Raw genomic sequence first — 12,681 nt, forward strand, 5'->3', positions numbered from 1 at the left:
GGTTGTCTTTAGGTCTTGTTTATGGTTTCCTTTGCTGTGCAAAAGCTTTGAAGTTTCATTAGGTCCCATTTGTTTATTTTTGTTTTTATTTCCATTACTCTAGGAGGTGGATCAGAAAGGATCTTGCTGTGATTTATGTCGTAGAGTGTTCTGCCTATGTTTTCCTCTAAGAGTTTGATAGTTTCTGGCCTTACATTTAGGTCTTTAATCCATTTTGAGCTTATTTTTGTGTATGGTGTTAGGGAGTGATCTAATCTCATACTTTTACATGTATCTGTCCAGTTTTCCCAGCACCATTTATTGAAGAGGCTGTCCTTTCTCCACTGTACATTCCTGCCACCTTTATCAAAGATAAGGTAACCATATGTGCGTGGGTTTATCTCTGGGATTTCTATCCTGTTCCATTGATCTATCTTTCTGTTTTTGTGCCAGTACCATACTGTCTTGATTACTGTAGCTTTATAATATAGTCCAAAGTCATGAAACCTGATTCCTCCAGCTTCTTTTTTCATTCTCAAGATTTCTTTGGCTATTCGGGGTCTTTTGTGTTTCCATACAAATTGCAAAATTTTTTGTTCTAGTTCTATGAAAAATGCCAGTGGTAGTTTGATAGGGATTACATTGAATCTATAGATTGCTTTGGGTAGTAGAGTCATTTTCACAATGTTGATTCTTCCAATCCAAGAACATGGTATATTTCTCCATCTATTTGTATCATCTTTCATTTCTTTCATCAGTGTCTTATAATTTTCTGCATACATGTCTTTTGTCTCCTTAGGTAGTTTTATTCCTAGATATTTTATTCTTTTTGTTGCAATGGTAAATGGGAGTGTTTTCTTGATTTCCATTTCAGATTTTTCATCATTAGTGTATAGGAATGCCAGAAATTTCTGTGCATTAATTTTGTATCCTGCTACTTTACCAAATTCATTGATTAGCTCTAGTAGTTTTCTGGTAGCATCTTTAGGATTCTCTATGTATAGTATCATGTCATCTGCAAACAGTGACAGCTTTACTTCTTCTTTTCGGATTTGGATTCCTTTTATTTCCTTTTCTTCTTCCATTCATCTTTTGATGGACACATAGGTTGTTTCCACATCTTGGCTAATGTAAATTTTGCAGTTATGAACACTAGGGTACATATATCTTTTCAAATTAGTGTTTTCTGGTAAATCTCCAGAATTGAAATTCTGGATCATATAGCAGTTCTATTTTTAAACATTTGAGGAAACTCCATTTTGTTTTCAATCATAGTTGTACCAATTTACATTCACACCAAAACTGCACAACTACCCTTTTCTCCATGTCCTCATGAACACTTGCTATTTCTTGTCTTTTCGATGATAGTCATCCTGATACATGTGAGGTGATACTTTATTGCAGTTTTGATGTGCACTTCCCTAATGATTAGCAATGTTGAGAATCTTTTCATGTGTCTGTTGGCAATCTATATGACTTCTTTGGAAAAATGCTTATTCAGGTCCTCAGCCCATTTTTTTAATCTAGTTGTTTGGATTTTTGATATTGAGTTGTATGACTTATTTTGTTGTGGTTTGGATATTAACCTACAAGACATATCATTTGCAAATATCTTCTTTCATTCAGTGGGATATTTTTCTTTTTTTGTTGTTGTTGTTGTTGGTTTCCATCACTGTGCAAAAGCTTTTAAGTTTGATTAGGTCCCATTTGTTTATTTTTGCTTTTGTTCCTCTTACCTGAGGAGACAAGACCAAAAAAAATATTGGTAAGTCATGTCAAACAGCATATTGCCTGTGTTTGCTTCTAGGGGTTTTATAGTTTCAGGCATCACAGTTAGGTTTTTAAACCATTTTGAGTTTATTTCTATATGTGGTGTGAGAAAGTAGTCCAGTTTGGTTCTTTTGTGCATAGCTGCCCAGTTTTCCCAACATCACTTACTGAAGAGACTGTCTTTTCTCCTTTGTCATAGGTTAATTGACCATAGTGTGTACATTTATTTCTGGTCTCTTTTAATCTGTTCCACTGGTCTATGTGTCTGTTTTTGTCAGTACCATGCTGTTTTGATTACTGTAGTTTTGTAGTATAGTCTGAAGGGAGGGAATATGATATCTCTAGCTTTGTTCTTTTCTTCAAGGTTTCATTGGTTATTAGGTGGTCTTTACTATTACAATACAAGTTTAGGATTACTTGTTCTCACTCTCTGAAAAATGCCATGGGCATTTTGATAAGCATCACACTAAATCTTAGGATTTCTTTGGGGAGGGTAGACATTTTAAAAGTATTAATTCTTCCAATCCATGAACAGAATAGAATAGGCTATCATTCTATTTCTTTGCATCATCTTCAATTTGTGTTTTCAATGTCTTATAGTTTTCAGACTATACATCTTTCACCTCTTTGAGTAAATTAATTTCTAGATATTTTATCTTTTTCTATTGTAAATAAGATTGTACTCTTGAATTTCTCTTTCTGCTAGTTTATTATTGATGTAGAAATTCAACAGATTTCTGTATATTAATGTAGTATCTTGTAATGTTACTGAGTTCATTAGTAAGTTCTAATAGTCTTTGAATGGATTCTTCAGGGTTTTCTTCATATAATCAGCAAATAGTGACCATTTTCATGTTGCTTTCAATTTGGACGTCTTTTATTTTATTTTTCTTCCCATATTGCTGTGTCTAGGATTTTCAATATTATGTTAAGTAGAAATGGGGAGAATGCACATACTGGTCATAGTCCTGATTTTACAAGAAAAGCTTTTAGCCATACACCATTAAGTATGAAGTTAGATGAGGATTTGTCAGAGTATGTTCCTTGCCTTTATTACACTGAAGTATGTTTTTTGTATACCAACTTTCTTGAAAACCAACATCATGAATGGATATTAAATTTTATCAAAAGGTTTTTCTGCATGTATTGAGATCATCTGATTTTTATTCTTCAGTTTGTTAACGTGGTGTATCACATTGACTGATTTGAGGATATTGAACCATCCTTACATCCACAGAACAAATACCACTTGATCATGGTGTATGATTCTTTTAATGCATTTTTCAAATTGGTTTGCTAATATTTTGTTGAGGATTTTACATCTTTCTTTATCAGGGATATTGGCCTGTAATTTTGTGTGTGTGTGAGGTGCCTTTGTCTGGTTTTGATATCAGGGTGTTGCTGGCCTCATAGAATGATTTTGACAGGGTTCCCTCCTCTTCAATATTTTGGAATAATTTGAGAAGAATAGGTATAAGCTCTCTTTAAATGTTTTGTAGATTTTTTTTTTTTTATGAAGTTGTGTCCTGGACTTTTGTCTGTTGGAATTTTTTGATTACACATTCAATTTCAATATTAGTAATGTCTGTTCATATTTTTAAATTATTTTTTATTGGAGTAGAGTTGATTTACAATCTTGTGTTAGTTTCTTCTGTACAGCAAAGTGAGTCACTTATACATATACATATATCCACTCTTTTTTAGATTCTATTCCCATATAGGTCATTACAGAGTATTGAATAGTGTTGCCTGTGCTCTACAGTAGGTCCTTATTAGTTATCTATTTTATGTAAAGTAGTGTGTATTTGTCAATCCCAATCTCCCAATTTATCCTCCCTCTTTCTGCCTTGGTAACCATAAGTTTGTTTTCTGCATCTGTGACTCAATTTCCATTTTGTAAATAAGTTCATTTGAAGCATATTTTTACATTCCACATATAAGCAATATAATATATTTGTCTTTCTCTGATTTGTCTTGGAAGATTTATGTTTCTAGGAATTAATCCTTCTTCTAGGTTGTCTAATTTTTGGTTTATAACTGTTCATAGTATTCTCTTATAATTGTTTATATTTCTGTGATATTGTTTGTAACTTCCCTTTCATTTCTAATTTTGTTTATTTTAGTCCTCTCATTTTTTTCTTAATGAGTCTGGATAAAGGTTTATCAATTTTATTGATCTTTGAAAAACATCTTTTAGATTCATTAATCTTTTCTCTTTTGTCTCTATTTTACTTATTTCCACTCTGATCTTTATTGTTTCCTTCCTTCTGCTGACCTTGGGCTTTGTTTGTTCTTATTTTTCTAATTGCTTTAGATGAAATTTAGGTTGTTTATTTGAGATTTTTCTTGTTCACTGAAGTAGGCCCGTATTTGTATAAACTTCCCTTTTACTAGTGCTTTTGCTCTGTCCCTAGATTTTTGAATCTAGGGAATTCAAATTTGAATTATGTTTTTATTTGCATTTGTCTTGAGGTATGTTTTTTAATTTTGTCTTTAATTTCTCATTAACCATTGGCTTTTTAGTACCAAATTATTTAGTCTTCACATGCTTGTGAGTTTTTTATTTTTTTCTGTTTTCTTCTTGTAATTGATTTCTATTTAGTTTCATACCATAATGGTTGGAAAATGTGCTTGACATAATTTTCATCTTCTTAAATTTGCTGAGACTTTTTTGTGGTCTAACATGTGGTCTATCCTAGAGAATGTTCCATGTACACTTGAGAAAAATGTATATTCTGCTGTTTGGGCTGATCTGTAAATATCTATTAAGTTTATCTGGTCTAATCTGTTATTTAAGGCCACTGTTTCCTCATTGATTTTCTGTCTTGATGATCTATTGATTGATGTAAGTGTGGTCCCTTACTCTTATTGTATTATTGTTGTTATTATTATTGTCAATTTCTCCCTTTGTGTCTGTTAATATTTGCTTTATACATTTAGGTTCTCCTGTATTAGATGCATATAAATTTATAATGCATATCTTCTTCTTTGATTAACCTCTTCATCATGAAATGTCCTTCTTTGTCTTTTATTGTAGACTTTGTTTTAAAGTTTACTTTGTCTGGTATGAGTATTGTTACCCCAGCTTACTTTTTGTTTCCATTTTTGTGGAATAATTTTTCATTCCCCTCACTTTCATGTGTGTGTCTTTAGCTCTGAACTGAATCTCTTGCAGGCCTAATATAGATGGGTCTTGCTATTTTTATTCAATTAGTCACCCTATATCTGTTGATTGGGACATTTAGTCCATTTACATTTAAAGTGATTCTTGATAGGTCTGTACCTATTACCATTTTCTTACTTCTTTTCTGTTTGTTTCATAGTTCTATTCTTCTTTTAGTCTCTTCTTTTGTGATATGAAGGCTTTCTTTAGAGTTATGTGTAGGTTCCTTTCTCTGTGTTTTCTGTGTACTTATATTAGTTTTTGATTTGTTGTTATCATGATGTTCATATATATTAACTTATAACTATATCTACTTGTTTTATACTGATAGTCATTTGAGTTCAAACACATTCTAAAAGATCTACTTTTTTTACTCTATACACCATTTTATATTTATGATGTTATATTTTACATTTTCATGTACAACACTTAACTGTTTATTGTAGCTATAGTTGATTTTACTATTTTGTTTTTTAACCTTTATATTCACTTATTAAGTGGCTGATCCACTGTCTTTCTTCTATGTTTGCCTTTACCAGTGAAAAAATTTCCTGTCATATATTTTCTTATTTCTTGTTATAGCTTTTTGTTTTCTACATAAAGAAGACCCTTTAATCCTTTAAGGACATGTAAGTGGTGGTAAACTCATTCAGTTTTTGCTTGTTTGGAAAACTCTTTATCTCTCCCTCAATTCTAAATGATAACTTTGTTGTGTAGCATATCCTTGGTTGTAGGTCTTTCTCTTTCATTACTTTAAATATATAATGTCATTTCCTTCTGGACTGTAAATTTTCTGCTAAAAAAAAAAATCATCTAGTAGCCTTATAGAGGTTCCCTTGTATGAGACTCTTAGTTTTTCTCTAGCTACATTTAAACTCTCTTTATCTTAATTTTTGACATTTTAATTATGATATATCTTGGTGTGGGTCTCTTTGGGTTCATCTTGTTTGAGACCCTCTGTTTGAGAACCTAAGTATTTGTTTCCTTATTCAGATTAGGGAAATTTTCACCCATAATTTCATCAAAGACATTACAGTCTCTTTCTCTCTTTCTTCTTCTGGGATCCCTAGAATGTTAGTGCACTTGATGTTATTCTACAAATGTCTGAAACCATCCCTATTACTATTTTTTTCTTTTTGTTATTCTGATTTGGTGATTTCCATAATTCTATTTTTCAGGTGGTTTGTGCATTATTCTGTAGTACTTAATCTTCTGTTAATTCCTTCTAGTGTATGTTTCATTTCAGTTATTTTATTTTTCAGCTCCAATTGGTTCTTTTTTATGTTTTTTTAGTTTTTTTGAAGTTCTCATTATGTTCCTCCATTCTTCTCCATGTTCAATAGTCATTTTTATTACTATTGCTTTGAACTTCATTCAGGTAAATTATCTCTATTTCATTAGGATTTTTTTCCCTCGGGTTTTGTCTTATTCTTTCATTTGAAACCCATTCCTCTGTCTTCTTGTTGTATTTTATTTGACTTTCCCTGTTTGTCCCTATGAAATTAGGTGAAAGAATTACCTATCCTAGTCTTGAAAGGGTGTCCTTGTGTGCAAGTGTCCATATGCAGTCTGCATGTGCTCAGTGGCTTTGGTAGGAGAACTGCATCTGAAGTGAGCATGGACTTTGTCTTCTGCAGGGGTGTACTGTCAACCATCTTCTTGGTTGAAAGTACCACTGCAGTGGGAGTATCTAGAGCCAGAGTCAGGTGTGAGCTAGGGATTTTCCCAGGCTCAATGGTTGTCATTCCATATCAGGTTGATGGGGCTTGAGCAGGAGACCTGAGGGAGTTGTGCTTCTCCCCTGCATGACAGTAGTCTCTGCCTTGGTTTGGGGTGGGTTCAGGTCCTAAGGGCTTGAAGATGTGCTTCTGAGCTGGCTCTGCATTTTCCCCAGTGTGCACATGTGTTCACTCAATGGCAATGGCAGTCTCCACCTTGGTTAGAGTTGAAGTTGGGGTCTGAGAGGTTGGAGAAACACTTCTGATATGACTCTGCTTTTTCCCTGGTGTGCATGTGCACACATGAAAGAGTGATCTCCTTTAGTGGATAGCAGTGCTGGAACCAAAGGGGCTGGGTCAGGAGCCCAGTGCAGGCTGAAGGGCTTGAGGGATGCTGAGGTTGTCCTGGCAAGCTGTCCAGAACCCCAGGCAGTTTTAAATCTGCTAAGTCTACACTGGGACTGGGAACAAGCAAGTCTGTGTGCATACTATTTCAGAGTGGAATTTTGATTTCTTTCAGCTCTCTGGTAAGCTTCATTGGCTTTCAAACTAACTAAGAGTGCTCATCATACTAGTTCCAAAACCCAGGGCTGGGATGTGTAATATGGGGTTCAAACTCCTCACTGCTTGGGTAGGATCCCCAACCCTGTGATATGCCCCTCCTCTTCTGGGTCAGCTGATGGAGGTTTGGGTCCCAACTAGATCACTTCTGCCAGACTCCGTGTAGTCCTTTCTTTACACCCTTGGTTGTAAAAGAGCCCTTCTGCTAGTCTTCATGTTGCTCTCAGCAAGAGTTGCCCTATACGTAATTGCAATTTTGATGTGTTTGTGGGTGGAGGTGAGCTCAGGGTGTTCCTATTCTGCCATCTTAATTCCTTCCTTATATAACATTTTTGAACATTTGCCCCCAAAAATGGTATTCATGTCTGGAAAGTTGTGAATAAAGTCCATCCTCAAACTTTTCAAAAACAATAAATAAGAGGTCAGGTCTTATCTCTTATGGATTTCCATTGCCCTCCATAAACTGGTCTCAACCTACCAACATATGCCATTTTTATTTTAATATTCATAAACATGTTTCTTGATTTAAAAAAAAATCAGCTTATGTTATGCTGCAAAGTTTTTATACTTATTTGACATTTCACTAGACATTGGATGATAATTTTACTTCTGTTTTTTTCACTTTTGAAGTAAGACTTGTATCCTTCATTTAAAACCATTTTTCTTTCCAGTCTTTCCTTAACTTTCAATCTACTCTTTGTGGAAATAGCAGATTATACTTCTACTTTTCGCTCTAACTTCTCATTTACTCTTCCTTTGTCTGTGCTTTTGATAGTGATTTGCCAAACACACTATAATCCCCTAGATCACTAATAATTATTTTGAGAATAAATTTGTGAGACACATTTTAGAACTTAACTTACTCAATTTTTCTTTCTGTGGCATTATCCTGCACCTCCTGCATTTTGAAACTCACTTCCCTTTGATTCTAAGATAAAAAGTTTTGTTTTTCTCCAACACTTACTCCCTCTTCAGTTTTTTTTTAGCTTTTAAACTTAAAGAAGTACTTTTGAAAACTCCCATTTTAAGAATTGTGAAAATTTTGCTACCAAAATTCTTCACCACTGTGTTAAGTGAATGTTAATTTCTGAATTTTGGAATTCTGTGGGTATTTTTCCTTTCCTTTCTTCCTTTCTTTCTGTTATTTGCTGTAAATGCTGTAATCCACATTGTGTATCAGAAGGAAATTTGTTGTTTTTATGCTTTCTTGGTTATAACTTATCAGAGTGCCAAGGCACCCACTGTCACCCACTGTTTGCTCTCCTGCTAATCAACTATTTCTAATTTCCAGTTAAACAAATTGTTTTCAGTTTTGTCTATTGTCTTTCTACCCATTGTAGTCTTTGGAATAAAAATTCAATTTGAAAAAAAATAAATAAAAGTTTCTTTTCTTTCTCTTCTTTTTTTTTGACATGGACCATTTGTAAAGTCTTTATTGAATTTGTTGTAATATTGCTTCTGTTTTATGTTTTGGTTTTGTGGCCATGGGGTATGTGGGATCCTAGCTCCCTGACCAGGGATTGAACCTGCACCTACTACATTGGAAGGTGAAGTCTTAACTGCTGGACTGCCAGGGAAGTCCCTCTCTCTCCTTTTTTAAGGCTCTTTTTTTCCTGGCCTGCCCACAGAAAGTTTGCTTTCTCAAGTTTCTTCCTTAGAGTTGGCTTTACCAAACCACACATTTCTTACTCCTCTAAATCTTGTTTGGCTGTGTCATTAATATCAATATTTTAAATTATCATAGAAATGATGATGCCATCAAGTCACTTTCTTGAGTACTTAAGGATTTTAACTTTGGTGTCTCATACCTATCTGCAAGTATACACATTAACATTCAATTTCCATCTCTCCTTTGGCTCCATTCTGTGTCATTTTCTGTTCTCCTAAGTTTCTAAAACAGTCTAGCCATTCATACCTGAAATCTGGGTATCACACTAAAGATTTCCTTCCTTGAGGGAATGAGATATTCCCTTTCGCTCACTGTTCCTCATCCCACTGGTCAAAAGCACTGCTACTGTATTTTTAAAATTTTTCTTCATGTTACTTCTTCCTCTACATTCTATTATTGCTTATTTCTCCTTTTCCATTCTATATTGCTTATTTTTCTTAAAAGCAAACTAACTACAATTTATTCTGAGTAATAAATAATTAAAATACCACAAAAGACCCTTTCGTGTTTTACTTCATGCTATTTAAGTTTGCTTTATCTTACCATGTTCATTCGGATATTCTTTTGTCTGCACCTATTGTTTTCTCAGGATATTTCAATTACTCACACATCTCTGATTTCTGCTAGCATGTAACACTAGGAAATCGTGGTCAGTCCACTAGATTCACCTAACTAACATTTCTTGCAGGAAATTTTCCCCAATATGCCAAACCACCCAATGTGGCTAGGCTATATGTTCCTCTCTTTACCCATTTAGATTATTTCTGTAAAAGATTTATCATATTTAGATCAAATTATTTGTTTTTCTGTGAGCTTTATGAAGGCAGTCACTGTGTACCCTGGATCTGTGTCACAAGTTGAATGATTTCCAAACGGTGAATAAATGAGAGCTTGACATTATGGACAACAAAATCATATAAACATTTAATTGTATGATTTGGGTCTTTTATCCTATTCCTAGTTCTTTTTAATGGGCTAGACACACATGTATAAATGTGTTTAGAAGGTAGATATACTTGAAACCTAAGTACTGAATTTGATCTACTGTCAATATATATAAACCTCTTGCTTGCTTCTTACGCCAACCTCCTGTGCTCACATGCTTTTATTTATCTTTCAAACTGGATGTGTCTCTTTCCTAGGTCCTCCTGTTCATTGCATATCCTCTGGGTTCTCCACCTCTACAAAATTTTAATAGTGAAAATTAATTTGGGGATTTGAATCCTTCAAATGACACCACTAACAATATTACAAAATAAGCCACAAAAATGTGAGCTTATATTAACAACCATTACAGACATCAAAGGACTTATAGACCAAAAAAATTAGGAAAGACTGTGAAAATGAGGAGTTTCGAGAAGAAAAACAGTCAAGGATTGAGACAGTTTGCTAAAATACTTATTCAAATTGAAATTATGTATGTGAAAATATACTTATATTCATAGGCAACAAAAAATTCTGATTAGAAACCATGTCTTCCCCAATGCCTAAAGTTACTTCTAACTCCATCAGTTGTCAGCAAAGTGTGGAGCAAGGCAAATGCTTGTGATATTACAAACTGATAAAAATATTTTCAGAAATAAATCATTATTTTGTAAAATAAAAACTGTACTTACTTATGATATAGATATTTTGGTATACACTAAAGTGATTTATGTGCACTTATACACTAGAAAATATATTCAAGAATATTCAAAGCAGCACTGTTTCTAATAGCTCATAACTGGAAACAACACAAATGTTCTCAAATAATAGTGTGTATAAATAATTTACTGTATGTTCAAACAATGGGATATTACACAATGGTGGAAAAGAATGTTCAATTACTGTATCAAAAAGATGAATCTCCAAAACATAAGTATTATAAAATAGCCAAAGACTTATATTTAAAGGTTTAATGATATAATTCTAAACACAAAAAATACAAAATAATTATGTATTGAATAAAAATGATAGAAAATAATAAAAGTGTAAGGAGAAAAAGAGATATAATGTAATGAAATATAAAATAAGAAATTATTAAGTTAGTAAAATATCAATAATAAAACAGTAAAGTGAATATTTTACAAAGAACCACAATAAATTATTAAAAGTATAATAACATAGCTATGTCATTAGATAACCTAATCAATAAAAATATCATGAATTCACCAGGTTGAAAAATTACAAATAAGAAAGAAAATGTAAGCATAAACATGAGAGAAATGTAGAGAATTAAGAGATGACAATTTGCTTATCCATGGAAATAGATTTAAAAGCAAATTGATGTGTATGAAAGCCAGTAAATTTTCAATGCACAATCTCTACTTTCTCCATCTCACTCTTTTTCACTCATATACGCACATATAAATACAAGGCACAGGTATTTCAAAGTTGAATTTAAATAAAATTTCTCAAAATAGAAAATTCTAGTTCTTTATTTAAAATGTGCTGTGGAGTCATTTATTAAAAGTGTACTTTTGAATCAGCAACATCAGCATCACCAGGACGCTTGTTAGGAAAGCACAATCTCAGGCCCCAAATAGACCTATGGAAACAGAACTTGCAGTTTTAACAAAACTCCCTGGAAATTCATATTCACATGATATTACGAGAAGTCCCATGTGAGAACAGTAGTTCTCACGATGTTTACATATTAGAATCATCCAGACAGCTGTAAAACAAACAAAAAAGAGGGAAAAAATAAACCACTATGGACCTCAAACCCATGATTGTAATTAAATCAGTATGGAGTAGCTTGCAGGTAATATTAAAAAAAAAAAAAAACCTGTAGTTCTGGATTGGAGAACCATACAGTGACCTATGAATCAGGTATGAACTGTGTATAAACATAAAATATTTTTCTTTTTGTTAATAAGTGATATCAACAACATATAGTAGGACTGTATGGCTTGATAGCTGTGGGAACATTTTTAAGTTGCCAACTAACATACCTCATCTTTTGTGGTAAATTTAGTATTAGATGGTAATTTTGTAATATAATTCAAACATGAAAATTTTAGTAACTATGCAATTTCTGATCTCAGTATTACCTTTCTTCTTGTTGATGGTCCCACTTTTTCTAAGAAGGAGGCTAACCTAATACTGTGGGAGGAGAGAAAGAACAGGAGAGAAAATTGAGAAAACATATGGAAGTTATTAAATCAAACAGTTGTTGATGAGTTTGCACCTCCTGCTAATCTAAGACAGTAAGCTCCTCTGAGTTCCTGCATTCGTAGCTCCCTGACACTCTGGTACAGCTGTTTTCTCCTCTCACCCCATAGCAGGGGATCCACCCCTTTGTGGGCAGCTACTAAGGATGTCAGCAGACAGGCTGAAGCCATGCCCACCTTCCACTGCATTTTCCACAGCCCAGGGATGTGCAAGGACCCTTTCTTGCAGGCAGAGAGAGTACAAGTTGTGCCTTGGCATCTTTGGTCTTTGCCCTGCTTTGCTTCAAATTATGGAATTTGGACAGTTCTCTGGACCAGCGGCATTCAGACTGACAACTAAAACAGTCTCTGTTTTAAAGGGTGTGTGAGGGAACATGAAGTCCTATGACAGAAACAGTTACAGAGTCCAAGCTTGTACTGCTCAAGGCATCACAGATAGGCCAATAAATTGAGAGATAAAGCACTGGGGCAAGGAATAGTGACTTTATTCAGAAAGCCAGCAGACAAAGAAGATGGTGGACTAGTGTCCTAAAGAATCATCTTACCCCAGTTAAAATTCAGAATTCTTTAATACTAAAATGGAAGAGGGTGTCTTGGTGCAGGAATCCTTTGTTCTTATGGTTGTCCATGTAGCTATGGTCACAATGTTCCTATAAACCTCCAACAAGA

This window comes from Delphinus delphis, chromosome 14 (assembly GCF_949987515.2).
Source record: "Delphinus delphis chromosome 14, mDelDel1.2, whole genome shotgun sequence".
NCBI lineage: Eukaryota > Metazoa > Chordata > Mammalia > Artiodactyla > Delphinidae > Delphinus > Delphinus delphis.